Raw genomic sequence first — 26,987 nt, 5'->3', positions numbered from 1 at the left:
TGGGTGATAGTCTGAGGTGACCGACGAGCCAAGGCAGACAGTCGATATCTTGATATTCCCCTACAAGTCAGCAAAAGGAAAGGAACCATGATCACGGCAAAGGCTGACCACAAACAGATAACAAGGAATATATTGCACTTCAAGAGATGCAATCAACGCAGCAACCACAAGACTTCCTCGAGCCAATTTTCAAGCGATTCAGCAAGCCAAAGTGATAGTAGTGACCAAAACCACCACAGTCCCACACGAATCACCAGTGCCGCCAAACACCCCGTCCAGGCATCAGAGCAAGAGAAACGTCCACAACGCCTGATAAGGAAACCTCGGCGACTCGTTGAAGAAATGTAAAGGAAGGTGAGACTTTGTAGAAAAGGGGGAGATGTCATGTCGTCTCGCCTGACCCTGTCTTGGGACAGGACAGGCGAACAGGAAAAGGGGAACAGGAAACGGGAACCGGAAAAAGAATTAGGCTGTGAGCCAGTATGAGACTGGCAGGGAATAAAGCAAGACGTACTTCCAGTCACCTCTGACTCCTGTGTCTCATTGCAAGGGGCGATCGCGACAGCCACCAGCCACCGTCACATCAGGGAAGCAGACCTGGCTACTGTAAAGCAAACTACCGCTGAATAATTCAAGCACATAATTCTCCCAACATAAGGTGTTCCCAAAATAAGATTGTAGTTAAACAGTTACCAAATGATTTCCAGCGCCGGCCCGTGACATATGAAATTTTCAACATGAATTAGCATAGACTATGACGAGTGTTAATGAAGAACCGTACATTAATATCGCCCAAGTTATTTTTACAATAGTATTTATCAATAACTATTTTACAGAATAAAAAATAATAAAACCGCCATACATCTATTTGCAAAAAAACACAGATTTAAAATAATTGGTCCTACTACCAATTGTGAAAGATGTTTTGTATAAAACAAAGGAGGAAGGCTGACGGTGGACTCGCCCCAGATGAAGATGGCGGCAAAAGGTTGAGTTCCGCTTGTTTTCGGAGCTCTTTTCATCATACCAGCCGTTTCCTGCATCGTTGGAGAGCCTACATCCCCTCTGGAGCTCTAATGAAGGGTCGGAGCGGCGTTTGGAGCTGCTCCGACGAAGTTACATCGCCTGCCTGATTCAGCAGTGTTATCAGAAGAATCTCCTCATTTGCGTGCGAGCGGTCGCCATTTTATGAGCCTGCCGCTCGCTTTCCAAGACCTCCCTCTGTGGTAAAACCTGTGTTGTTCGCCAATGCTTGGCAATGTTTATTCTTCTATTTTTGTCCTTATATCTGCCTGGTACTAATTATCTACATGCATTCCTGGCATTTATTTATTTCACACAGTTTTTGAATGGATTCTTGCTTTTTTTTTTTTGCCTCCTGACTTTACATATGACTCCCATACATCTACTCAGGGATTTGATTTTTTTTTCTTTTTGAGTAGAAAGGAAGAAGGTCATGCTTTATATTCCTGGATATTTCACACATGGCTTTTCTTAACTTTTCTTCATTTGCATAATTTTCATTAATGCGCGGACATACTGAAGTCTTTACTAAAGGTCCAATATAGTCGACATAAGCGGTCGTCATTTTGAGCCTTCGCTCATATTTTCAAGCCTCCTGTTGAGAAGGAAAGTGTGTTTTCATAGCTTATGGGCAGGTTGAGATCTCCATTGAAGGTAGTATATCGTCCTTTTCGACGTTCCACGATGGCTAGTGACACTTCTCCTCCTGTCAGAGCTTCATCTTCTGGTACAAAACCCATGAGAGTTAAAAATGACCCCCCCCCTCACCCATTATGTCATCGCATAATCCTGTTCTCGATACTTTACTTGATGAGATGAGGGGTTTAAACTCTTTTATGTCCACTACTAAGGAGAAGCTTCAACAAATTAAAGATAGGTGGATTACTATGGAAGCAAAGGTGTTGGACATGGAACAGCGCATCAGTGATTTACATGATGTTTTTACTAAGATTCCTATACTGGAGCAGGAAGTTCAGCGTCTTAAGCTTCACACTGAGGATCTTGAAAACCGCAATAGACGTAACAATCTTCATCTTTATAGCTTAACAGAAAATTCGGAATGTCCAGACCTCCTCCTTTTTCTTAATAAGTTCCTGCCTGAGCTCCTGGATCTTCCACTAGAACCGTCACTAAATATCCAGCGTGCTCATTGCCTTAATCGTATTCAACCGAACTCTATTAGACCTAAAGGAATTATAATGTTATTTCTGGAGTTTACCGATCTTATGCGTGTTTTAAGCAGCAAAAGTAAAGCGTCGCCTTGTGTGGTCTGGTCACACAGTTTATCTCTCTCAGGATATCTCCAACGCTACTAATGCCAGAAGGAAGGAATTTCTGGCTCTTGGCCCTCAGATGAGACACTTAAATATTCAATATGGCATTTTGCACCCTTGCCTGTGTAAAATTACTCATAATGGTTTTTCTCGCTCATTTGATGATCCTGTTACATTGAGGTCTTTTCTTCACAGTATCTCACCGAACTCTGTGGATACTCCTATCCAACGTCTCTAACTCTTTTCTTTTTTGTCTTTCTAGCAGATTTCATATGGCTGTTCATTCTCCTATTTCCTAATATCTCTCCCTTTGTTGTTTCAACATTTCTGACTGTTTCTCTTTTCGTATGGCTGTTCATTTTCCTACTTTTTAATATCTCTTCCTCTGCTGTTCTGTCTGTTCTCGGTGCTATTACGCTCCATGCTCACTTTGTTCACTCTTTTTCGTACATCTGGATCTCTTTCCTTTATCTATCTTTTTTCTTCTTATTTTCTCCTCTCTATCTATTCTTTTCTGTTTGTCCTCCTTTTGATAATATTCTTTATGATGCATGTGCTTTTTGTTGTTATTTGTTGTTATACATATTGTTTTTCGTATTCATCTAATATGTTGTGTTTTTCTCTTTCCATCTGATTTTCTGAAGTGTATCATCCCCATAATAAGTGGTGTTTTTCTGTTTCTGGATGTTCTCCTGAAATGTATCATCTCCATACATGCATTTCCCTCCAATATGTGTAATGTTTTTACGTGGAATGTTCGTGGTCTTGAGCATCCAGCCAAAAGACAAAAGGTACTCTCTCATTTGTCTAAACTGAATTCTCATGTTTCATTCATTCAAGAAACGCACTGTAATGAAGCAGAATCCCTTAAATTAAAAAGACAATGGGTGGGTCAAGTTGTTTATTCTCCAGCATCTAATCGGAAGGGTGGTGTTGCTATACTATTTCTTAAATCGTTGCTTGTACAAATTTTATCTACGCAATGTGATACTGGTGGACGCTGGGTAATGGCTTAGGTGGTTTTACAAATTAAAGAACTTGTCTTATTGAATGTTTATGGTCTGTTAAACCAGACCTCCAAATATTATTATTGTTGGGATTTTAAACACTGGTTGGATCCTTTCTCTGAAAGACAATCCAAGTGTAAATGTATTCCTGATAAATCCCATAAATCATTTCAATATGCCATTGCCTCTTGTTCAATATATGGTGTTTGGAAGACCTGTAAACTTGATTCTGTTGAATTTACTTTTTTCTCTAATGTTCACCATACCCGTTTTAGAATTGATTATATTTTAGTTAGTAAACCCTTACTCCCATCTATTAAATCCTCGGAGATTGGATCGATTTTTATTTCTGACCATGCACCTGTCAATTCTGTTTTTGACCTTTCCCTGAGTTCTCCAAAATCTGATACTGTTTTTATAACTGAAGCTACTGCTTTTATTAACACGTTTTTTACTATGAACAACCCTTTGGATACTTCTATTCCTAATAATTGGGATGCCTTTAAGGCCTCCTTCCTTGCCTTTACTATTTCATATTCAACAAAAAAAAATCGCAAAGGCCAAGTATACAGCTTTACTACAACAACTTAAACTACTAGAACACAATTACTTTACCTCTAGATCTTCCTCTGTACTTCATGAATTAATGAAGGCCAAATCTGCTCCTAACAAACTTGCTACAGTTGATGCCTGTAATGTCCTTCTTAAAATTAAGTCTAAATATCACAGGGATCAAAATACAGCTGGCAAGATGCCAGCCAATTATTTAAAAATTAAATCTGAACGTAAAAGTATTGGTCCTATTTTAAATGAATCTACTAACAACTTAGCAACCTCTGATGAAGATATTGCTACTGCGTTTCATGATTATTACCAATCATTATATTCTGATGACACAAATCCCTCTAGTCAAAATTTACACACCTTTTTATCGGGTCTTCCTAAACCCCCTTCGCTTCCTGATGAATTTGACTTACTAGAAAAAGAGGTTACTCTGCAAGAGATAACGGATGCCATTAAATCCTTAAAATTATCAAAAGCACCTGGCTGTGATGGTCTTTCTGTTGAATTTTTTTCTACTTTTTCCTTTATTTTTTCTCCCAAACTTCTGGCCCTCTTTAACTCATTTATTGTTGATTCTAAAGCTTCTGGTACTTTTATGGAGGTCTTGATTGTCCTTATTCCCAAACCTGATAAAGATCATTCCCTCTGTAAAAACTATCGTCCCATTTCAATCATTAATTATGATTGTAAGATATTTGCTAAAATCCTTGCCTCTCGACTTGAGAATATTATTCCATTGTTGGACAAAACTGATCAAGCTGGTTTTGTTAAGGGCAGATTGGCTGCGGACGATGCACGTATGTTTGCTAATGTTATCTCCTTTGGGAGGAAATACAAGTCTCCTCTTGCAGCATTATCCTTAGATGCCGAAAAAGCCTTTGATCGTATAAACTGACAATTTATGTTCAGTACACTTCAATAGGTTGGTTTTGGTCCAACTTTTATTTCTTATTTTAAATTGTTCCATTCTTTTCCCTGTGCTAGTATTTTTGTGACTAACTGTTTTTCTAAATTCTTTCCTTTATATAGGGGCACACGCCAGGGCTGCCCCCTTTCACCCTTGTTATTTGTCTTATGTCTTGAACCCTTCCTTGAGTGCATTCGTGTTAATACACTTATTTCTGGCTTTACACATAATTCTATAGAAACCATATTGTCAACATACGCTGCTGATATTTTGGTATATATGTCAAGTCCCAATACCTCCCTCCCTCCCTTTTTGGGTGAGGTTCACTTGTATTCCAATATTTCTGGTTCTAAATTGAACATTTCTAAAACAGAAGTCCTACTCTTGAATTCTCTCTGCTATCACTATATGTTTAATAACGCTAATTTTACTTGGTGTCCCTCAAAAATTAAATACCTCTGTATTTGGTTCTCCTCTACTTTATCTACCGTAATTAGATTTACGTTCAATGCACTAATTACCAAATTACAATCACTCCTACTTTCTTGGTCACCCCTTCATTTATCTTGGTGTGGTAGACTGGAAACTATTAAAATGATGATTGTGCCCCATGTCCTTTATGCATTATCCATGTTACCTTTCCAGATTCCTATCTCATATTTTTCACAAATTAATTCTATTTGTACAAAGTTTTATGGAATAACACCCCCGCATTGCTCTTATGAAACTCAAATGTCCCAAAACAGAAGGTGGTGTGCGTGTTCCTGAGTTTAAATCATCATTCTGCATTTTTAACTCAGCAATTTTTTGCCTTAACTTGTGATTTTGCTAATATCTCTATCCCTCGCTGGATTGTTTTTGATCATTCCCTATTAAAGATTTTTCTTTTCTAAACATAATATATATGTCTAATTATACTTTCATATCAGAAAATCCCATTTTAAAATATTCCAAACAATTATTATATACTATTTCAATGTTTTTTGTCCTCATATATCTGGTAAAATAAATGTATCAAATATAAAAGTAAATCATTTTATTATTAACATTGGAAGGAGAATGGAATTATTTGTATTCATGAATGAATTCAGCTGAACTCTGTTATTTCCTTTCCTGAGTTACAATTGCAATATCATTTACCTGACTCATTTCTTAATGAGTACCTTTTAATATCAACAGCCTTGCAGTCCAATTTAACTTCTAATAATTTCCCCTCAGTTTCTCCCTCACTTATTCCATCCATAACGTTATATAGTACTAGCAGCCCGTCTCGACCTTGTCCGGGAGCAATCAGGCTTCCCTGACCCCCGCCCGCCCCAACATTGTCCAGAAGCCCGGGCCCCTGCCCGGGCGTCCCCCGCCTGCCCCGAAATTGTCCGTGGGTCCCCTTACCTCAGCCGCCGCTCCTCCCCCGCGCTACTCAGTTTACCGGTCCGCCGCTCCTCATTCCTCACTGCCGCTGGTCACCGCTCCATCCGCCTGACCGCTGCTCGTCACCTCACCGCTCCTCCCGCCTGTCCGCTGCTTGTCACCTCACCGCCGCTGGTCACCGCTCCTCCGGCCTGTCCGCTGCTCCACACGTCACCGCTCCTCCCCGCGCCATGTCCGCCGCTCCTCATCACGCTCCTGGACGCCGCTCCTCCCCGCGCTCCTGCCGTGAGCACACACGTCGCGGCCGGAGCTACTTCGGAGGAACTACTTTTTTTTTAATGAACATTTTTTAAATAACGTTTTTAAAAAAATTGTATATAGCCTATAACCATCTGCACACCCTGACGATTACAACGGTGTATCGGGTGTGTGGATTGGCACTGTGGTTCCCGAGTTTACCCGCCTCAAAGCCTCAAAGTTCTTCCTTTATTATAGTAGTATAGATATCTCAGGAACATAAACCTAAGGCTGCTTTTATTTATAAGATGCTGTTATCGCCTGTCACTGAACAACCCAAATCCCATACAGAATTACTCTCGGAAGCACTTAACTTTATCGCTTTCTATCTCTTCTTGGGATAAATTATGGTCCAAGTTACTTAAAACTTCTATTGCCGCCCGTATTACTCAATCCCTATACTATATTTATAGTGGAGCTGTCATTACTCCCGCTTCTATATCCAAGTTTTCCAATACTTCCTCGCCCCTTTGTTGGTCCTATTTTAAGTTCACTGGGACATCAACTTTATGAATGTTCTAATGTATTGAAGTTTTGGCAATCTAATTGGTCTAAATGTAATATTCCATTATCACTGAAAAATGGTTTTCTCGGTTCATCCTCACTTGCATTGGATGATTCTACTCCTATTTCTCTGTTGTTTGATCTATTTATTGCTCTAGCATTTAACACCATCGCCGCTGCACCAATTCCCCCCCGGTGCTGAACTTTTCAGATTTACATCACTTCATGACGAGCTGGGCTCGTCATCAGTGTGCGAGGAGGCTACACCATGACGAGCCCAGCTCGTCATGAGTGTGGAAGGGGTTAAAGGGATTTTGTCCTGCTGGAAAGATCACTCTAAATTGTCACCATTAACTTGGTGGACCTATATGTGTGATGAGCACAGAATTGCTAATGTCTCTTCTCTTACTCTTTCTCAGAAAATTAATTCTGACCTTCTTGGCAACCCTTTACTTCTTATCTTTCTACATATGCACCTGCGTTTTAATATCTATCTTCTTTTTATTCTTCTATTCTCATATATCCTTTATACATATATATATATTTTTCTTAGTTTTCTTATCTATCTCTTTCTCTCCTTTCCTCTCTTTTTTTTCTTTTTTCCTTCTCCCTTTTCTCTTAAATTATTTGCTCATGTTTTCCCTTATATATTAATTGTTATAATGTATTCATAATGTGTTCATTTGCTTGAAAATGTTTTTCTTTTTCTGAAAACTCAATAAAAATTATTAAACCAAAAAAAAACGAAGGAGGAAAAAATCTCGCATGCCTCAAGAAAAGAAGTATTGCTAGGTTTGCCTCTCCGCCTAACCCCGAGACCTGGAAATGCTTGGAGCCCCTCATCCCTGTGAAGAAGAGAGCTTTAGATACTTGGAGCTGTAAAGACACCCGCTCCTAGAAGTGTGTGTGGCTGGCTTTGCATAAACAGAAGTACAGTACAGTGCAGTGCAATCTGACTGTAGCCCTCAGTCTGTGGTTTCACAGAGGCCTTTAAGGGAGAGGTGGGGTTTAGTACCCTCCTGAGGGGTCCTGCCTGTGCCTGGCAGTTGGCAGTTTCATATCAACGCTAAATGGTTCTGTATACACGTCTCATATGCTGATTCCCGAACACAGGGCCGGGGAGGGAGGGTGGCACCAATGAACGTACACAGAGCTGCGGTCCTCGAGGTAAAACTACAAGGAGAGACCCACCTTCCACCTCCACCTAGTCTAAACAGGGAGATACTAGTAGTATATACTCCCTTATGCCAAGTCAGAAGGCAGTTAAACATTAAGATTTGTTTGAATCTGACCAGAGAGCAGTAACATTCAAAAGCATGTCCATTTATTTCCCCTTTGCTAGACTACAGTAAGTTAGCACTACCATCTGAGGTGCCTGTGTGCAATTTCTTATTTTAAACTAGGCAGTTAACAGTCTGAGGCGCCATGTGCCACGGAGAAGGCCAGTTAACACTTTGTGATTGCTGCAACAGGGTTTACCAATTCCCCATCTACCACCTCAGGCCAGTCACAAATTTCAAAACCTACTCAGCCAGCGGGCCAGCTCATAATTCGGTTCCAACTAACACTGAAAAGCAGTTTACAAACTGAGACCGTTTCAGAGCTAGCAGGGCAGTTCACAATTTTAACCCCAACCACCCGCCCCCCACTTCACAGTTTGAAACTTCAGGCCAGTTAATAGTTTCTAATGCATTGTGCCCAGTTGCGGCCGGCATGAAAGCCTGGTGGGGAGGTCGCGCGGGTTCGTGGGGGGAAGCTGGACGGTAATTACAGTTTAGAAAAACTTTCCTTCCCCCGAGTTACATGCCGCTGCCTCAGCTCCTGGCCAGGTCTACTTTTCCATAAACAGCCTCCCTCTCCTCCCCTAAGCCAATCACAACCCTACAATGGCAGCATTGTGATTGGTGCGGATGGCGCGCAGCCCGGCGCCTGTAGGGAGGCCATTTTCTCTATGTAGGCTACATGCAGCCGACATAGAGAAAAAGGGAGAGTGAGCTTGACTGGTTTAGTCGGCCCCAGAAGGCCCAAACAGTCAGGGCCCACAACAGTGGGCAAACCACTCCCCCCCTGCCCTCGAGCAGGACCACCCACCCATCACCCTCAATCAGGCACTTCTGCTTTCCCGAAGTGCGAGAAGCAGAAACATAAAATGGTATTAGTTTTACCATTTTATGTTTCTGCTTCTCGCACTGCGAGAAAGCAGTGGGGCGGCGCCCCTCCCCCCTGATTGAGGAGCTATCCCTGCCAGCCCTGGATTTCAGGAGTACCTTTTGTGCTCTGTGGAGACTACCTCATTGGTCAGAGAGAAGTCTGTAACCAAAGGGGGAAGCTTCGGTCCCACTTTTGTAATCATGTAGCGGTCAGAGAATTTTGAGGTCTTGAAATAGCTACAAATGAGTTCCCCTTTTTAGGTTTTGCCTAGCGGAAGCTGCGCTCTGCGCAGCTTTTCCGCGCAGGCGAAATCCTGTTGAGAACTGTAGTGTGGCTTTTGTTCGGCCCTCGTCCTTGATTGGCTGGCTCCGTAAACGGAGCCTTGCCATTGGACGAGGGGCCTGTCCGTCAATGCCGGACCAGACACGGGGGCGTTCCCGACATTCTTTGGCTTTTGCCGACGTCACGGGACGCCGGGAACGCCCCCGTGTCTGGTCCGGCATTGCCGGCACTACTGCGTCTCTTCTCCTCCGTCGCCGGCCTCCAGTCTCCTCCTCCCCGATTGCATTGCCCCGTGACTGGCCGGCCGGCCAATCCTAGCGCGGCCGGCCGGAAGTGCCCGCCCCCCGCAGCCCGGGGAAGAAGGAGAGGAAGACGGCAAGCACTATGGCGGCGCCCGCGGGGAGACCGGAGAAGTGCCTCTCCAACCTGCCGCTCTGTCTGGGCTGCCCAGCCTGTCGCTGCTTGCTCCCGTCCCCGTTCCCGCCCCTTCCCCCGCCCAGCCACGCAGAGCACTGGCCGCCCGCTCTCTGTCCCCACCGCAGGCCCGGAAGTGGGGCGCGGGGCAGTCCCTCGGATACAGCCATCTTAGATAGGTGCACCCTGGAGGGGAGCGGCGCGAGAGAGGCCTTTACTTGAGGGCCCCCCTCACAGTGAGTCACCAGCATTAAGCAGTGCCTTGGTGCCAGGGAGGGCACTCGGTCTCTCACCACTGTGCTCACCACGGAAAACGTCACCGTCTAACAAGACATCTACTGTGCGCACCAGCCCGCGCAGATGTTGGCTTGAAAGCGGGAGCCCGGTAATCAGTGACCCGGAAGGAGCGCCCTCGGGTCAAGGCCAGGTTTGCTTAAAATGGCTGCTTAAATAGAACATTGTTGTAGCTGGGATTGGGGCCTTTTCTCATCGGATACGACTTGTAAAATAATATACCACACACAAAGCGGTTCCTGTTTAATATTTTTTTCCAAACCTTGGCAGTTTGGTGATTCCGGACACAGGGATTATTTGCTTGGTCCGGCGTGGCATGCACGGTGTAGTTGTAGAAACGCGTACTCGGTTGGGTTCTGACATTTCACAGATTAGGCTTGTCCGTGGTACTATCTGCGTTCACACACACACTTCCCGTAATGTACACGTGTTAGCAGGTCAGGCCCGTGTCTGCCCGTAGTTTCGAGCTCCTCTGCTCACGCAGTGTCACAGTTTGCAGCACCACACCGGCAGATTTATAGGCTGCTCACTCGTGGAACTTGGATGCGTTTTTTTAGAGCGATATTTATTTGTTCATTTTCCTATTGAACACTGTCACTATAATACACACCTTCGTCATCTAAACCCACGCACGGCAGAGGGCATGGGTTGCTCCCTTTTCCCCCTGCGCAGCCAGAATGCCTCGAGTTCCCGCTGCCCTGAACGCCGCGCGATCACTGGCAGATGCCTTTTATTTCTTTCTTCTCGCGACATTTAACGCGAGGGCAGGACGGGACCCCTGTACAACAGCCGGAACCGGTGACAGAGGGAGGCGGGGGGTGGCCGCAGGGGGTTGAATGCCGACTGCAGGACGGGCCCCTCCCTGAGCAGTGATGTAGGGTGAAGGGGAGGTTTCCCAGTTACTTGCTCTGAGACGACCCTCAGACCTTTGCTTTTTATTTCGAGTGAGAGAATACAGACGCACCTGCCAGGCATTTTTTTTTATTCAGGAGTGAGTGGGACAGCTGGAGTTAAAGCCACTTTTTTCACTTTTAAGTCCGGGTGGTGGGGTGGTATTGGATAGAGAGGTCTAACAGACCGCCCCTGATAAAAAGTGTTTTTGTACCGAAGGCTCTGATGAGAGGAGAGGGGCTCGCGCGACATACAAACAGACGGGTGCCGAGAGGACGGTGACTTTTGGATGAAAGTTCCCCAAATCGGGTTGAGTAGAATAATGCTCTTTCACGGTGTGAGCTTGTTTAATGTATATCTCCTGTCCTGAGCAGACAAAGTCTAATTTCCGGTGATGTGTTCCACGGCAGGCAGTGACAACAGGCATCTCAAACTGGGGCACTCAAAACATGAGCCCTTGTGCGTGACAGCCTTCGGCCTTTTGGCTAGACAACGGGGGAGGCCCTGATCAGATGATTCTCTTGGCACAACACAGGAGACCTCTGTCTCCAACTCCCCACATCTTCCATTAAGTCAAATCGTAGTGCTCAGTAAGAGACAACCAGCAGGGCTCTACTAAAAAGGACACTGCTGCACAGCTAAGGCATCCCTTTCTCTATGTAACCACACCTGTTTGTCTGACACTAAACCCTAAGTTGACAAATGTCAGCAATTAACTTTGTTAGTCTGAACAGGCTATCCATCTGCCTCCATCTTGCGTCATGTTTTACCAGAGGAGATCCAAAATGGATCCCACTGATATTATAGTCACAAACTTACTTTAATTGTTGAGTCACATGACACGTCATCATTTACACTCCACATGCATATATAATTCACTCAGTGATTATCAACGTGAGATCCAGGTGCATCCTTGCAGTGGAAATTTACCTATGTGACTGCAGTAAGCACATTACAGTTCAAGAACAGAAAAAAGTTGTGCACTGCATTCCAGGTCAGCAACAATGTATTCTGCCACCAGGGAAACAGCCATTACAAAGTGGCTGTTACCACGCATCGCCTCTACCAAGCATTTTTTACAGCGCATATGCCTTTACCACACATGCTATTACAACAAATTAACATTGTAAAGGTATAAATGGTAAGGGCATATGCATGGTACTGGTGATATATGCATGGTGGTAAAGGAACCGGCTTGGTAAAGACTATCGCCGTCATTGGATGAAACAGAGAGACCCTTCTACTACCTCTTTAGGACCTCCACCGTGCCTCAGAAGAGCTGCCTCGTTGTCATGGTGTGGTATGAGTGATTGGGTCGAGGGGGGCGATAAAAGGGCTGGAGGATGGTGGGGGGATGTCACTCAGGGGTCTGCTTTTAGGGCTTAGGGCAGTGGAGGGATATTTTTTAAAAAAGGGCTGGGGGTCAGGGGTCACACTGAGGTCCAAGTTTAGGACTCATGGCAGGGGTTGGTTTTCTTTAAAAAGGGATGAGGGCCAGGGTGGAGTCATGCTGGGATCTAGTTTAGGGCTAAAGGCAGGGGTCGTGCATTTTTAACAAGGGCTGGGGCCGGGGGGTGGGGTCACCCTGGCGTAACGTTTTAGGGCTCAGGGAAGGGGTCCGGTATTTTTAACAAGGGCTGGGGAATGGGGGTCTCATTCTGGGGTCTAGCTTTAGGGCACATGGCAGGGGTCGGGAATTTTTAAAAAGGGCAAAGGGCGCCAGAGACTGGTTTGATAGCAAAGGGCTGTGGTCAGGAAAAACCTTTACCACGCATTTGCCTTTAACATGCATGCTTTTACAATGAAAGGCACATTCATTGTAGATACATGCTTCGTAAAAGTTATGCGTTGTAAAGGCATTCGCCTTGTAACTCATACATGGTAAAGGCATGCATTGCAACAGAATGCGTTGTTCCGTCATACATCCCTGCCACCAGGCATTCTATTATCATGTCCTAGGTCATGGGCAGTTGTACCGTGTCCTAGGTAGGCATGCTGGGTGCACAACCTCAAACCACATATCTAGGCTCCAGGTTTCAGAACCTTTCACACAGCCTAGGCCTCAGCATGCATGATTGCCATGCACAGTTGGGGCACATATGTATAAAACCTTCAGGGGACAGTCCCAGCACATCAGATGCTAAAACTTAAAAAATGCAAATACATAGATCTTAAACCATTAACATTACCTTTTCAGGGTTTTCTGAAAAATTCTTTGGACTTCTTTAATGACCAATTTAGCATTGAGCCTAAGACATGAGCGACTATATAAAAAAGCTTTTTATCAGCTATTTTGTTTTTAGGTCCAAAGTCCTCAATAACTGGGATACTTATTTATAGACCACCTGGAGCCTTTGGCAATTTCAGGGCTAGTCTTCAAGAGGGCATTGCCCAAGTGGCGATCAGGCGAAATAAATTCCTGGTGCTGGGTGACCTCAATGTGCATTTTGAAGACCCCTTGCACAGGGAGGTGGCTGAGCTGCGTCAGGACCTGCAGTCTATGCGACCGGATCTAAAATCTTGTTCCCCTACACATGAATTAGGCCATCTGTTAGATCCTGTGTTCGCCAGTTGGGAGAGTGTGGTGGTGGGGTCTCCAAAACCAGTTCCCTGGTCGGACCACTTTTTGGTGCCGTTCAGCATAGATATAACCGCAGAGGAGACACAGAAGGGGGTGACGAATGGGTATCCCTGTAGGAAGTGGAACAGCTTCACTCTGGATAATTTTAATAAAGAACTGAGTGAAGGGGGCCCCCCTGGAGGGTCGAACAGTGAGAGCGCAATTGAAAATTTGAGCAGGCGCATTCTCAATGCTCTTGATAAAGTGGCGCAGCTAAGTATGAATAAATCAGGAATTAGAGCTAGAAAATCTGCCCCATGGTTTAGCCTTCCTTGCAGCAAGCCAAGGCAAGCTGCAAGCGTTTGGAACGGTGTTGGAGAAGGGGTTTTGGAGCAGAAGACAGGCTACTTTACAGGGAAGGACAGAGGAAATATCAAGTCTTACTGAGAGGAGCCAAGGCCGCACATTACAAAATTATAATTGGAAATGCGGAGAACTCCTCTAAGGAGTTGTTTAAAATCTACAAGGAGATCTCCTCTGTGGCCAGTTTAAATGCACCCAGTGACGATTCAGAAGTTGAATGTAATAGGGTGGCAGAATTCTTCTCTCAGAAGGTGGGAAACATCTACTCTACTTTTACGAGCAGTCCAGGTAGTGGATTGGATTTTGAGGAACTGGGGGGAGACAGTAAGACGGGGGGAGTCTGACATGTTTTTCAGTCCCCCCTCCTGAGATTTTAAAAAGAGTCTGTCTCAGTGTCAAGTCGGGCTCCCCTAGAGACCCTGCTCCTCCTAAGGTGTTAGGGGAGAGTTAGGAGATTCTGGAGCCTTACATCAGGCATGTTTTGGATATATCCTTTTCATCGCATACGCTGCCAGTGAATTGGAAGAGAGCTGTGGTCCTGCCTTTTAGGAAGAAACCCTCCACCAGCCATGATATTCTCGAAAACCTGAGACCTATTTCTCTTCTGCCTTATATGGCCAAGGTAGCAGAGAAGGTGGTCAACAAGCAACTGATGGCGTATCTGGAGGTGGCCAATCTTTTACACCCCTCTCAATCAGGTTTTCGGGCGGGATACTCTACGGAAACCGCCCTACTAAGGGCCACAGAGACCATTAGGCAGGGGGTGGACGCGGGACACACCATGGCGCTCATAATGTTAGATCTAAGCGCAGCGTTTGACACTGTGGCGCACTACACCTTGCTGCAGTGTTTGAACAAAGGTGGTGTCTCGGGTCCTGCTCTAGGCTGGCTGAAATCTTTCTTGACAGGGCGCAGTTTCCAGGTCCAAAGAGGAACTTTTCGGTCCAAGAATGTTGCACTGGAACAGGGGGTGCCTCAGGGCTCTGCTCTGGGCCCCACGCTGTTCAACCTGTATATGTCTCCGCTGGCAGAGGTAGTACAGGGTTTTGGGGTGGAGTTAGTCTCTTATGCAGACAACACCCAGCTGCTGATCTCCTTGTCCCAGGCACCCTCGGTCGAGGCATCCAACTTTAAGGCATGTATGCAGGAGCTTGCCTCCTGGATGAACACAGTGTCTGGGCCCTACCCCTACACCCTGTACAGAGGCAAAGAATCTTGGGGTTTGGGTGGACCCCACCCTCTCCTATGATGGTCATGTCCGTCGCGTAGTGGGAAAATGCTTTGGTGTTTTGAAAATCTTACGCAAAACTCTAGACCTACTCCCATTGGAAACCAGACAGACAATGGCTCATGCCCTCATTACTTATAAATGTATTATATTTTGGAGCATCTCCAAGGAATCTGGGACGACTACAGGTTCTTCAAAATGCTACAGCATGGCTGGTTATGAGGCTGCCAAGGAGGGTGGCGTCGAAGCCTGCCCTTGATGCTCTTCATTTGCTGCCAATTAAAAAAATGGGTGTTGTTTAAATCTCTTCTCATCTGAAACCGTATTCTCTGGCAAAAGGCGCCGGCATATCTGGGGAGTCTGGTCACCAGGTATCTTCCAGGAAGGGCTCTGAACTCTTGTGGCACTGGGCAGTTGGCAGTCCCCAAGATAAGGAAAGCAAGAATGGGCGGCCGCTCATTCCGCTTCCTAGCCGCACAAAACTGGAACAAACTTCCGGTCGGCTTCAGGCTGGAGAGGTCGGAAACTAACTTTAGGCGACTATTGAAAACTCATCTGTTTAGTAATTAGTTTCCTGGTTCACTATAGGGTCTGTGCTCGTCTATGATAGTCCTTTCTCCACAGCGCGGGGACACGCCGGGATGGCGTAACCAGGCGCTTTACAAATGCCTTTATTATTATTATTATTATTGTTTGTTTGAATATTTCTAACTACATTTAGCAAACACAATAAATAGTGAGTGAGCAAAGTAATTGAACCAGGCTAACAGAACAGCCTTCACAACCTTGGTCTATTAGGAACAAAGGTTGCTGCTAGCTTAGTGAGAGGTATCATTCCGCCAGCATGTATGGGGACTACAGTCCAGTGCATCAAACCTTAAAATTGTGATCAGGAATTTGTGAAAACACCTGAATCTCAATTAGCGGTTCACACAATGGTATGCATGGTCTCATTCGTACCAATTTGCGAATCAGTAATTATAGCAAATTGCAGATCCCTAGTTGCACATTGTTAGAATGATGCATTGAATGTGACTAATGACCTCAAAACCTGGAATTCCTTTTCTTAGAGCACATTGCTCGCTTACACAGGTGTGTGAGGAGGTGCTTAATACCAGGGAGAGCACATGTGAAAATGTTATTAATGGACACAGAGAAATAGGAGAGAGGAAGAAAGCGCAAGCTGCAGTTTTAGGATGTTGAGATGGAAATGTTGGCAGAACAATGTGTGCTGCACAGTGACTCTTTTTTTGGGAAGCAATTCCAATCTGAGCAGGAGGTTACCAAGAATATGGCTGAGAATCCAAGAAAAAATACCTGCTGTTGAACTAACCAATTGCATCAGAGAGGAGATCAGGAAGTGGTGGTATGGCTTCAGGAGGCAGACAAAGGAGAGGTCCATCACCAGGGTCCAAGAAACAGCCGGCACAGAACTAGAACAAGCTACTGCAACATTACTAACATTCCTCGAGAAGCTGGTGGAATCAACCATGTTAGACGGGAAACCTGAGGGTCGGCCGAGCAAGGGGGAGAGGCATCCTGGCGAGGGTCCTCTCCTCAGATCGTACGGACGAGCAACCACCCCCCTACAGATGGACGCCACACAAAGATAGGTTCTTAACACTTTTATCGGTATTCTTTGGCAGGTTATTGTAACAATACAGGAGGAACGGGATGCTGGGATCCCTCTAAACTTAGTCTCTGTGAGAAGGGGGTAGCGGGACAGTCTTGGTACCGGTCTGGTACAGGGATGCCTGACGCACAGCTCTCAATCCTCGAGCTGGAGGGTTCGCTGGTATGAGCCGCGGCAGCACCAGGAGGACTCCAAGGATGATTCACGAAGATGAGCCACGGCAGCGCCAGCAGGACTCCAAGGATGGTTCACGAAGATGAGCCGCGGCAGCGCCAGCAGGACTCCAAGTATGGTTCACGAAGATGAGCCGCGGCAGCGCCAGCAGGACTCCAAGGATAGTTCACGAAGATGAGCCGCGGCAGCGCCAACAGGACTCCAAGGATCGTTCACGAAGATGAGCCGCGGCAGCGCCAGCAGGACTCCAAGGATGGTTCACGAAGATGAGCCGCGGCAGCGCCAGCAGGACTCCAAGGATGGTTCACGAAGATGAGCCGCGGCAGCGCCAGCAGGGCTCCAAGGATGGTTGCAAGAAGATGAGTTTGTCTCGGTGTCTCTCGACTCCAGGATACAACTGCCTTCCTGCTCTGGAGCTGCCCCAGTTATAGTTCTGGTGCCCTTTGATGTCCGGACCCTTGCACTTGGAGGTCGGAGGGTCCGGGATGTGCGAGTCCAGACACCCAGCAGGGGGGTGAAGCCAGCGCCCAGGGAGGCTGGTGGCGTTCGAAACCAGGCGGATGGGGGTCCATTGAAACTCCTTCCCCCATTGACTCGTCAAGTGGTCTCTTTACCCCCTGGTTGGATCGTGGTGCCTCGATGTCGGGGCTTTGCTGGGCCTGAGGCTGGGGTCAGGCCGAGGCCACGAGGCCTGGTCGTGGAGGGTCCAAGATGGCGGCTGGGCCGGAGAAAAGGATCCGGGAAAGGGTCCGGACCAGCCGAGAGGGTTGAGGAGATGAGGTCGAGTTCCGTCGGGGGAGAGCTGGGGGCGGCCCAGAGGGGCGGCACTCGTGGAAGGTGGAAGGTGCCGCTCTTGGCCGGGGAACAGGGGTCGAGGTTGTCCGGGACCCGCCATGCGGGAGGAGTGGGGCCACGCCACGAGGCCAGGTCCAACACGCGTCCCCCCCAGCTGAAGGCAGGGAGAGTCACCCATCTTCTTGGGTATTCTCCTCGCTGAGGCGGAAGAAGCAGGACAGGCCATCTGCGTTGGCGTGGTCGTTGCCTGGGCGATGCTCCACAGTGAAGTCCATCCCTTGCAGGTAGATGGAACAACGCAACAGCTTCAGATTCTCTCCTCGCATCTGCATCAGCCATTGCAGAGGTCGGTGGTCAGTTTGTACCCGAAAGTGGGTGCCGAAGAGGTAGGGTTGGAGCTTCTTGAGGGCCCACACCACGGCGAAGGCCTCCCGCTCAATGGTGCTCCAGCGCTGTTCTCGGGCCAGCAGACGTCGGCTAATGAAGGCTACTGGCTGGTCAATTCCCTCTGCATTGATTTGGGAGAGGACTGCTCTGACGCCGTGATCGGAGGAATCGGTCTGTACTATGAGTTCCCGGCTGTAGTCAGGGGCTTGGAGCACGGGTGCGGTGCACATTGCTGTCTTGAGGGTCTCAAAGGCGGCCTGACACTCAGGTGTCCAGTGTACCTTCGGTGGGTGTTTCTTCGACGTGAGTTCTGTGAGGGGGCCCACAATGCTGCCGTAGTCTTTCACCAAGCGCCGGTAATATCCTGTGAGCCCCAGGAAGGCTCGGACCTCTGTTTGGGTGACCGGGGGTTCCCAGGCCCGGATGGCGGCGATCTTGGGTTGGAGGGGGGCCACCTGGCCACTTCCCACCTGGTGCTCCAGGTAGGTCACGGACCCTTGGCCGATTTGGCACTTGCTGGCTTTTATTGTTAGTCCTGCCCGTCGGAGGGCGGCCAAGACCTCATGGAGGTGTTGGAGGTGTTCGGCCCAGTGGAGACTGTACACCGCAATATCGTCCAGGTAGGCAGCGCTGAACTCCTCGAGCCCCGCCAACACCTTATTCACTAGTCTCTGGAACGTGGCGGGGGCGTTTTTCATCCCGAAGGGCATCACCTTGAAGTGGTAGTGGCCATCAGGGGTGGAGAAGGCGGATCGCTCCTGGGCGCCCGGGGTGAGGCCAATCTGCCAGTAGCCCGCAGTTAGGTCGAAGGTGCTCAGGTAGCGGGCGGCCCCCAGGCGGTCGATCAGCTCATCAGCCCGAGGGATGGGGTGAGCGTCTGTTCGGGTGACGGCGTTCAAGCCCCGGTAGTCCACACAAAATCTGAGTTCGGGGGCGACGGCCTTGGGGACCAGCACGACCGGGCTGGCCCATGGGCTGTCGGAGGGCTCGATCACTCCCAGAGCCAGCATCTTGGATACTTCCGACTGGATGCAGGCGCATACCCGATCGGGAACTCGGTAGGCCCGGTGCCGGATAGGTGGGCTATCCCCGGTGTCGACATCGTGGAGGCACCATGGGGTGACCCCGGGGGTGAGAGAGAATAGATCGGCAAATTGCTGTAATAAGTCTTGGCAGCCTTGGCGTTGTGCTGGGGTCAGATTGGAAGAGAGGTTGACTCCTTCCACGGAGCCGTCTTTTTCGAGGGTCTTCAGGAGGTCGGGTAGGGGCTCGGAGTCCTCTTCAGCCCCACTGTCTGTAGCCATCAGGAGACTAAGTTCAGAGCGAACAAAGTGAGGCTTAAGTCGGTTGGCATGGAGGACCCGGAGGGGGTTCCTGGGGGACTCCATGTCCACCCGGTAGGTGACAGGGCCCTTCCGCTCCACCACTTTGAAGGGCCCCGTCCATTTGTCCTGGAGGGCGCATGGTTCGACCGGGGACATGACCCAGACCTGTTGTCCCGGCTCGAAATCAATGGACGAGGTGTTTTGATCATACCACCGTTTCATGTCTTCTTGGCTGGCTTCAAGGTTGGCCTTGGCAAGTTCCCTGAACCGCCGAGTCTGGTTCCGGAGGGTCAGGAGGTACCAGTACACATCAGGAGGAGCATTCTGGGTAGACCCTCCCATCCTTGTTTGACCAGACTTAGGGGACCCCGGACGGGGTGCCCATACAATAGTTCGAAGGGGCTGAATCCCAGGGACTTCTGTGGGACCTCCCGGTAGGCAAATAGGAGGCAGGGCAGCAACACGTCCCATTGGCGTCGTAAGGGCTAGGCTAGGCCCATGATCATACCCTTGAGGGTGCGATTGAAGCGTTCTACCAGTCCGTTCCCTTGCGGGTGGTAGGGGGTCGTGAACTTGTATGTGACCCTCCACTGTTGCCAGAGGGACTTCATGTATCGGGAGATGAAGTTCGTGCCCCGATCACTGACGACTTCTCGGGGGAAACCCACCCGTGAGAAGATCCCCATCAGGGCTCGGCCCACCACGGGCGCTGTCACGGTTCGGAGAGGTATGGCCTCGGGATAGCGGGTGGCATGGTCCACCAGGACGAGTATGAACCGGTGACCTTGCGATGTCCGGGGCTCCAGGGGCCCCACAATGTCAATCCCTACCCGCTCAAAGGGAGTGTTGACGACCGGGAAGGGTTGCAGGGGGACTTTTATTTTTCTGCCGCTCTTCCCGCTGGCCTGGCAGGTGGGGCAGGCTCGGCAGTGGTTGATCACATCGTTCCTCATCTTGGACCAGTAGAAATGGGTCACCAGGCGGCTGTAAGTTTTGTCCTGCCCCAGGTGCCCGGCGAGAGGTACATCATGAGCCAGGTTCAGGAGGAAGTCTCTGAATCGGAGGGGGACTACCAGCACCCGGCTGGCCCCTAGCTCGGCAATCTTCTGTTCGCTGTAGAGGAGCTCATTGTCCCAATAGACCCAGTGAGCCCCCGAGGCATCCCCTGCGCTCTGGGCTGCGGCTTGCTGTCGGATCCCCTCGAGGGAGGGACACGTTTTTTGTTCTTGGCAGAACTGTTCTTGAGTGGGGCCACCTTCTTGGCGCCACTGGGCCAGCTCCGAGAGGTCGCGGAGTGGGTCAGGTTCTTCGTCGTTGGGCCCCGGTGGACCGGGTTCGGGGGTGGTGTCTTCAGTGACTACGGGCGGTGGAGGTTCGGGCCACTCGGGTTCTTCAGTGGAAGGGATGGCGTGGGCGGCCATGGATCGGGTCGTCGCACAGACCCATTCAGGGAGGCCAAGCATCCCCAGGTGCTCCCTCCGCTCAACGGCAGCCCAGGGGGAGCTCTCGAGGTCGTTCCCGAGGAGGCAGTCTACCGGGGCATCGTCTCGGACGGTCACTTTCAGCATGCCCGACACTCCCCCCCATTCAAAGGGGACGCAGGCCATCTGGCACAGGCTTTCGGAGTTATCCGCAGACCGTACTGGGCATAGCACATTGGGCAGGATTTGATCCGGGGTCACCAGATGGCAACGGACGACCGTTACGCTGGCTCCCGTGTCGCGTAGGGCTTCGGCCCGGTGTCCATTAATGGTGACCCACTGGCTGTACTTCTGCGTATTGGCCGGGATGGGGGCCCGTGGGACCATGTCTCTTTCGCCCAGACATACCAGGGACATGGCTGCGGGTTCCCACTCGGGCTGGTACTGTTCACAGTCTTCGACTTCTTCTTCGCCTTGTTCCTCCCCTAGGGAGACGGCGTTGATCTGGCGGTTTAGCGGACCCATGGGGTTGGATGGTTGGTTTCTCGGACAGTTGGGGTCATTGGCGTAATGACCGGGTCGCTGGCATTTGTGGCAGGTAACGTTGGAGCGGGATCCCGGCTGTGCTGGGGGGCTTCCTCTCCCGGCCAGGGACGGGGGAGTGCTGGTGAGAGGCACCGTGGCGGTGTCCCGACCCCGGCCCTGGCCTCCTCCCCCTCCTCCCCCTCCTCGCGGACGGTGGGACCCCTGGGAGACTCGGCCTTGATCTCCCGCCCAGTTCCGGGGGACCCGGGTGCTCTCCCATCGATCCGCTTCAATGGCGAGTTTCCGGGGCTCGGTCAGTTTACTGTCGAGGAGATGCTGCCTTAGTTCGACGAAACAGTTATTGGAGAGGTGTTCCCATACGATGAGATCGAACAATTGTTCGTAGGTGGTGACCTGGCTGCCCTTGATCCACCCTTCTAGGGCTCTACTAAAAAAGTTCACATACTCTACCCAGGTTGTACCGGGGATCCTTTTACAGTCTCGGAATCGCTGCCGGTACATCTCGGGGGTGAGCCCATAGCGAGTGAGGAGGGCGGCTTTCATATGCTCGTAGGAGGTCATCTCAGCGTCAGGGAGCTGTAGCAGGGCATCTCTCCCTTCGTTGACGAATCTCCCCAACAACCCGGCCCCCCAGTCTTTTCGCGGAACCCGGTGGGAGGTCATGGCTACCTCGTAGGCCTTAAACCATTGCTGGATGTCGTCGTTCTTGTAGTACTCTCGGACGACATCTTTGGGGATGTGGACCTTGGTGTCCGTAGAGGGAGTGGGTCTCTGGTTCTCGGAGACGCCGATGTCCCTGTTTTGTTTCCTAATTTCTAGTTCCTTCAAACCGCGCTCGTGTTCGTACGCGAGCTTCTTCTCCTCCAGCTCCCTCTGGTTTTTTTTCTCTTCCCGTTCTCCCTGTAATCGTAGGTGTTCAAGGGCTATCTTCTTTTCCGCTAGTTTCAGTTCCCCATCTAAGCGGAGTCTAGCCACTTCCAACTCGTGGAGCCGGCTCCTCTCTCGTTCTCGGGCATCCTCGTGAGAGACGATGTCTTTGTTATTTGGAGAGGAGACAGTCTGAGTGCCATGGAATTTGTTGAAAAAATCAATGTAAATGACTACAATCTATTCTTTACTTCACATCATAGCACTAGTAATATTGAGTTTCTTGATGTTCAGGTAATGGTTACAAAAAACAAATTGGTAACAACTGCTTATAGAAAACCGACAGCAGGAAACGCAATCCTCCATGCGTCTAGCGCACACCCCAAGCATTTGATAGCAAGCATACCCTATGGCGAGGTACTGCGACTCAAGCGGATTTGTAGCTCCCCCGAAGAGTTTGAGAAGTGTAGAGATGAAAGCATAGAAAGACTCTGTGCCAGAGGATACACACAAGAAATGCTCAATACAGCCATCAGTAGAGCTGATAATAAGACGAGAGCAGAATTATTGCCAACACATAGAGAATCTGAGGGTGATATAGGATCAGAAAAAGACACAGAGACGCCGAGACTGATAACAACATTCAGCAAGCAAGAGCGCAAGATAAGAGCAATATTGAATAAAAATTGACCTATTGTGCTGACTGACAGCATTTTAAAAGAAGATCTCCCTAATAAACCACAGGTGACTTTCAGGAGGTGTAAGAACATGGCTGCTCAGCTGTCACAACCAGTAGGGGCTAGAGTAGCTGCTCCCACTTGGATGCCTGTTAGCGAAGGTTTCTTCAAATGCTCCACATGTCGAGCATGCACCTTTGATGTAAATACCAGCAAATACAGCACACCCTTTAGTAAAAATGAGTTGAGAATAAAGGGGAGTTTTGATTGCCGCACAGAATTCGCTGTCTATATTCTCACGTGCACCTGCGGCCTCAGGTACGTGGGCAGCACCATAAAGCCGGTGCATGTGAGAATATTACAACATATTAGAGCCATCATCAACAGCGACCCTACCTACCTGGTAGCTAGACACTTTAAATCGATACATGATAAAAACATCAAGTGTCTATCCTATTATGTGATCGATGCAGTACCTATTCCGAAAAGAGGTTGGGATTGAGAAAACATGCTAAGGCAGTTGGAGACTAAATATATACTCAACCTTAATAGTAAGTCTCCCAATGGATTAAACACCACCGAAGACATGCACACATTTCTGTAGTAGATCTGAAAAGAAATTGACTCGAAATCATTTGAAAAATATTGTGTAAAATATGTAATTTATTAACCTCTAATCTCTAATTTTAAAAAAAAATCACTTATTTTTTCACTTTTTGCACAGCACTATGCACTTTCTGTTGACTCAATGAATTTTAATATCTTATGAGCTTTTAGGGGGGGTGGTTTTAAATATCCAGGCTTGGATTTTTTAACACCATGTAACCTAGTTTTAGCTCATTTGGAATGATTACTACAGTTTACATAGTGATTAAGGTTCTGACAAAAATGGTTTGTTATTTATTAACTTATTTAGTTGCAACAATTGCACAGAAGCATAATTTGCACTAAAAAGTGTGATTTTGCACACATTTGGTTTTATAGGCATTTATACTGATATGTTTTAACTCCATATTAAATAATTTTATAGAGTTTTTTAACATAAGATGTTTACATAACCTATGCGTCATATTGCACATACCAATCTAAAGCATTTATGCTGTTATAATTTTTCATAAAATACAAAGGAATACTGCGCTTTAAAATATTATTGCAAATATAATGAAAATGAGAATTAAGTCTCTTTACATACAATTTTTAGTTATTTATTGCGTAATGTTGCACATTGTTTTATAATGCATTTATGCAGCAATATATACATAACAACACAAACCAGAACCTATCAAATGTTTAAACTGGTCGCTACTGCTACATAAGGACATCAGGTCAACAGAAATATTTTCTCACTGTTTATCATCACATGACTGAAATGGTTGAAAGAATGAGCATTTAAATATGTACCAAACTGCAGTGTCGCTATGTGGTCGAGGTTACTAGTTAACCGAAACGCGTCATGCCTGGAATACCATTTGAAAGAGCAAATAAATCTTCCCACTAAATACATCTGCTGCTTTGGGGTCCTTTGTCTGTTTGGTGTGGAAATCGCCGTGTAAACAGAAGGTGTCACAATATATATATATATATATATATATATATATATATATATATATATATATATATATGCAGAAACAGCAGTCTCGCACCACGTCGCCACCCGACAGGTAAGAATAGGAAAGACCACGCAAGTCCCAACGTATTTCCGGCAGAGTTTATTGCAAAAAAGAGTTTACCAAATCTGACGCGGTCGCCAGTAGGTATTATTGTTAGGATTGGCTACCATAGGAAATTCCGAACATTCTATTGGGAATAACTTTGGCGCCGATTGAGGGATCTGCCTGTAAATTTCCTTAAAATGGTCTCGCTACGCTCCTCTCCTTCCCTGAAAGTTTCGGGGGGATTCGTGAAGTGGGGGCTGAGAAAAAAGGGGGTCCCAAACGTGTTTTCTCCATGTTAATTTCCATAGGACGGTCTGACAAGTCCACAGCCCGAACCGCTGAACGGAATTACGCCAAACTTGGCAAAATTGTAGGGACTGGTACGCAGATGTGCCTTTGCTATGTTTGGTGTAAATTGCTCCAGTGGTTTTTATGTAAATTAAGTTCAAAAACACATATATATCTATAGGCGCGCTGCCGGCGCTCCCCGGTGCGCGTACCGGGGAGCGCACCCGTCGCGCTACGGGAGTGCGCGAGCGAAAGCTGATTGGCTGTCGGGTGTCTGTCAACATTCTAAACAGTCCGCCATCTTGTGTCTCGGTAGAATCGAGACACAAGAGGAGAAAAAAGAAAGGGGGATATAATTAAAAGGGGGCAGAGTATACACCCCCTGACCCCCTAGGTTTTCTGAGGGGGGCCTAGAAGGACCATGAAGGTAAAAAAAACTTTTTTAAAAAAAAAATTTGCGGGGGGAGCGCTGGCGGCGCTCCCGGGTACGCTCTCCAGTACGCGGACCCTGAGTGCACCACGGGGAAAAAGAGTGTAAAAAAAATAGAGAAAAAAAATGTTGAGTGTTTAGAGGAAAGTGATGCATTGCTGGAGTGTGATAAAAAAATTATGCAACTCCAGCAATGCATCCTTTCAAATGGGGGCGGGCCCATGTGAAAGGGCCTGTATGAGTCTTACGCCTGCTGTGAAACAGGCGCAAGATTTGGACGCAACAGCGTCAAAAAAGTGACGCAGTGATATCTCTTAGATTTCACTGTGTCACCTCTACGACCCTTTCTTGTGTCAATACACCCCTTTTGTATACATTACACCTGACATAGGTATAATGTGGCGCAGGGGTTTACAAAGTGACGCATCTACCTAGATTCGTCACTTTGTAAATATGACTCAATAAGGTGCATTTTTAACAGCACTGGTGCGTCACAAAAAGTGACGTACCGGTGGCGTAAAAGTGACGCATGGCCTCATAAATGAGGCATTCAGTCTTCTACTCATGCGTCATATTAAATATATGACGCATTATGTCGCAAGTACTTACAGATACGTCAGTATTTCAGACGTATCTGTAAGAGGAAAACTGATGCATTGCTGGAGTGTGTCACAAAAATGATGCAACTCCAGCAATGCATCCTTTCACATAGGGCCAGGCCCATGTAAAAGGGCCTGCATCAGTCTTACACCTGCTGTGAAACAGGCGCAAGATTTGGACGCAACAGCGTCATAAAAGTGATGCAGTGATATCTCATAGATTTCACTGCGTCACCTCTACGACCCTTTCTTGCGTCAATACGTCCCTTTTGCATACATTACACCTGACGTAGGTATAATGTGGCGCAGGGGTTTACAAAGTGACGCATCTACCTAGATGTGTCACTTTGTAAATATGACTCAATAAGGTGCATTTTTAACAGCACTGGTGCGTTACAAAAAGTGGCGTACCGGTGGCGTAAATGTGACGCATGGCCTCATAAATGAGGCCTTCAGTCTTCTACTCATCGTCATATTAAATATATGACGTATTATGTCGCAAGTACTTACAGATACGTCAGTATTTCAGACGTATCTGTAAGCGCAAAAGTGATGCATTGCTGGAGTTTGTCACAAAAATGATGCAACTCCAGCAATGCATCCTTCCACATGGGGAAAGTCCCATGTGAAAGGGCCTGCATCAGTCTTACGCCTGCTGTGAGCCAGGCCCAAGATTTTGACACAATGACACCCTAAAAGTGATGCAGTGAAATCTCATAGATTTCACTGCGTTACCTCTATGACCCTTTCTTGTGTCAATACACCCCTTTTGCATACATTACACCTGACGTACGTATAATGTGGTACAGGGGTTTACAAAGTGACGCATCTACCTAGATGCGTCACTTTGTAAATATGACTCAATAAGGTGCATTTTTTAACAGCACTGGTGTGTCACAAAAAGTGACGTACCGGTGGCGTAAAAGAGACGCATGGCCTCATAAATTAGGCCTTCAGTCTTCTACTCATGCGTCATATTAAATATATGACTTATTATGACGCAAGTACTTACAGATACGTCAGTATTTCAGACGTATCTGTAAGCGCAAAAGTGATGCAT

This window comes from Lissotriton vulgaris, chromosome 5 (genome assembly GCF_964263255.1).
Source record: "Lissotriton vulgaris chromosome 5, aLisVul1.2, whole genome shotgun sequence".
Taxonomy (NCBI): domain Eukaryota; kingdom Metazoa; phylum Chordata; class Amphibia; order Caudata; family Salamandridae; genus Lissotriton; species Lissotriton vulgaris.
This window is presented reverse-complemented; position numbering follows the sequence as displayed.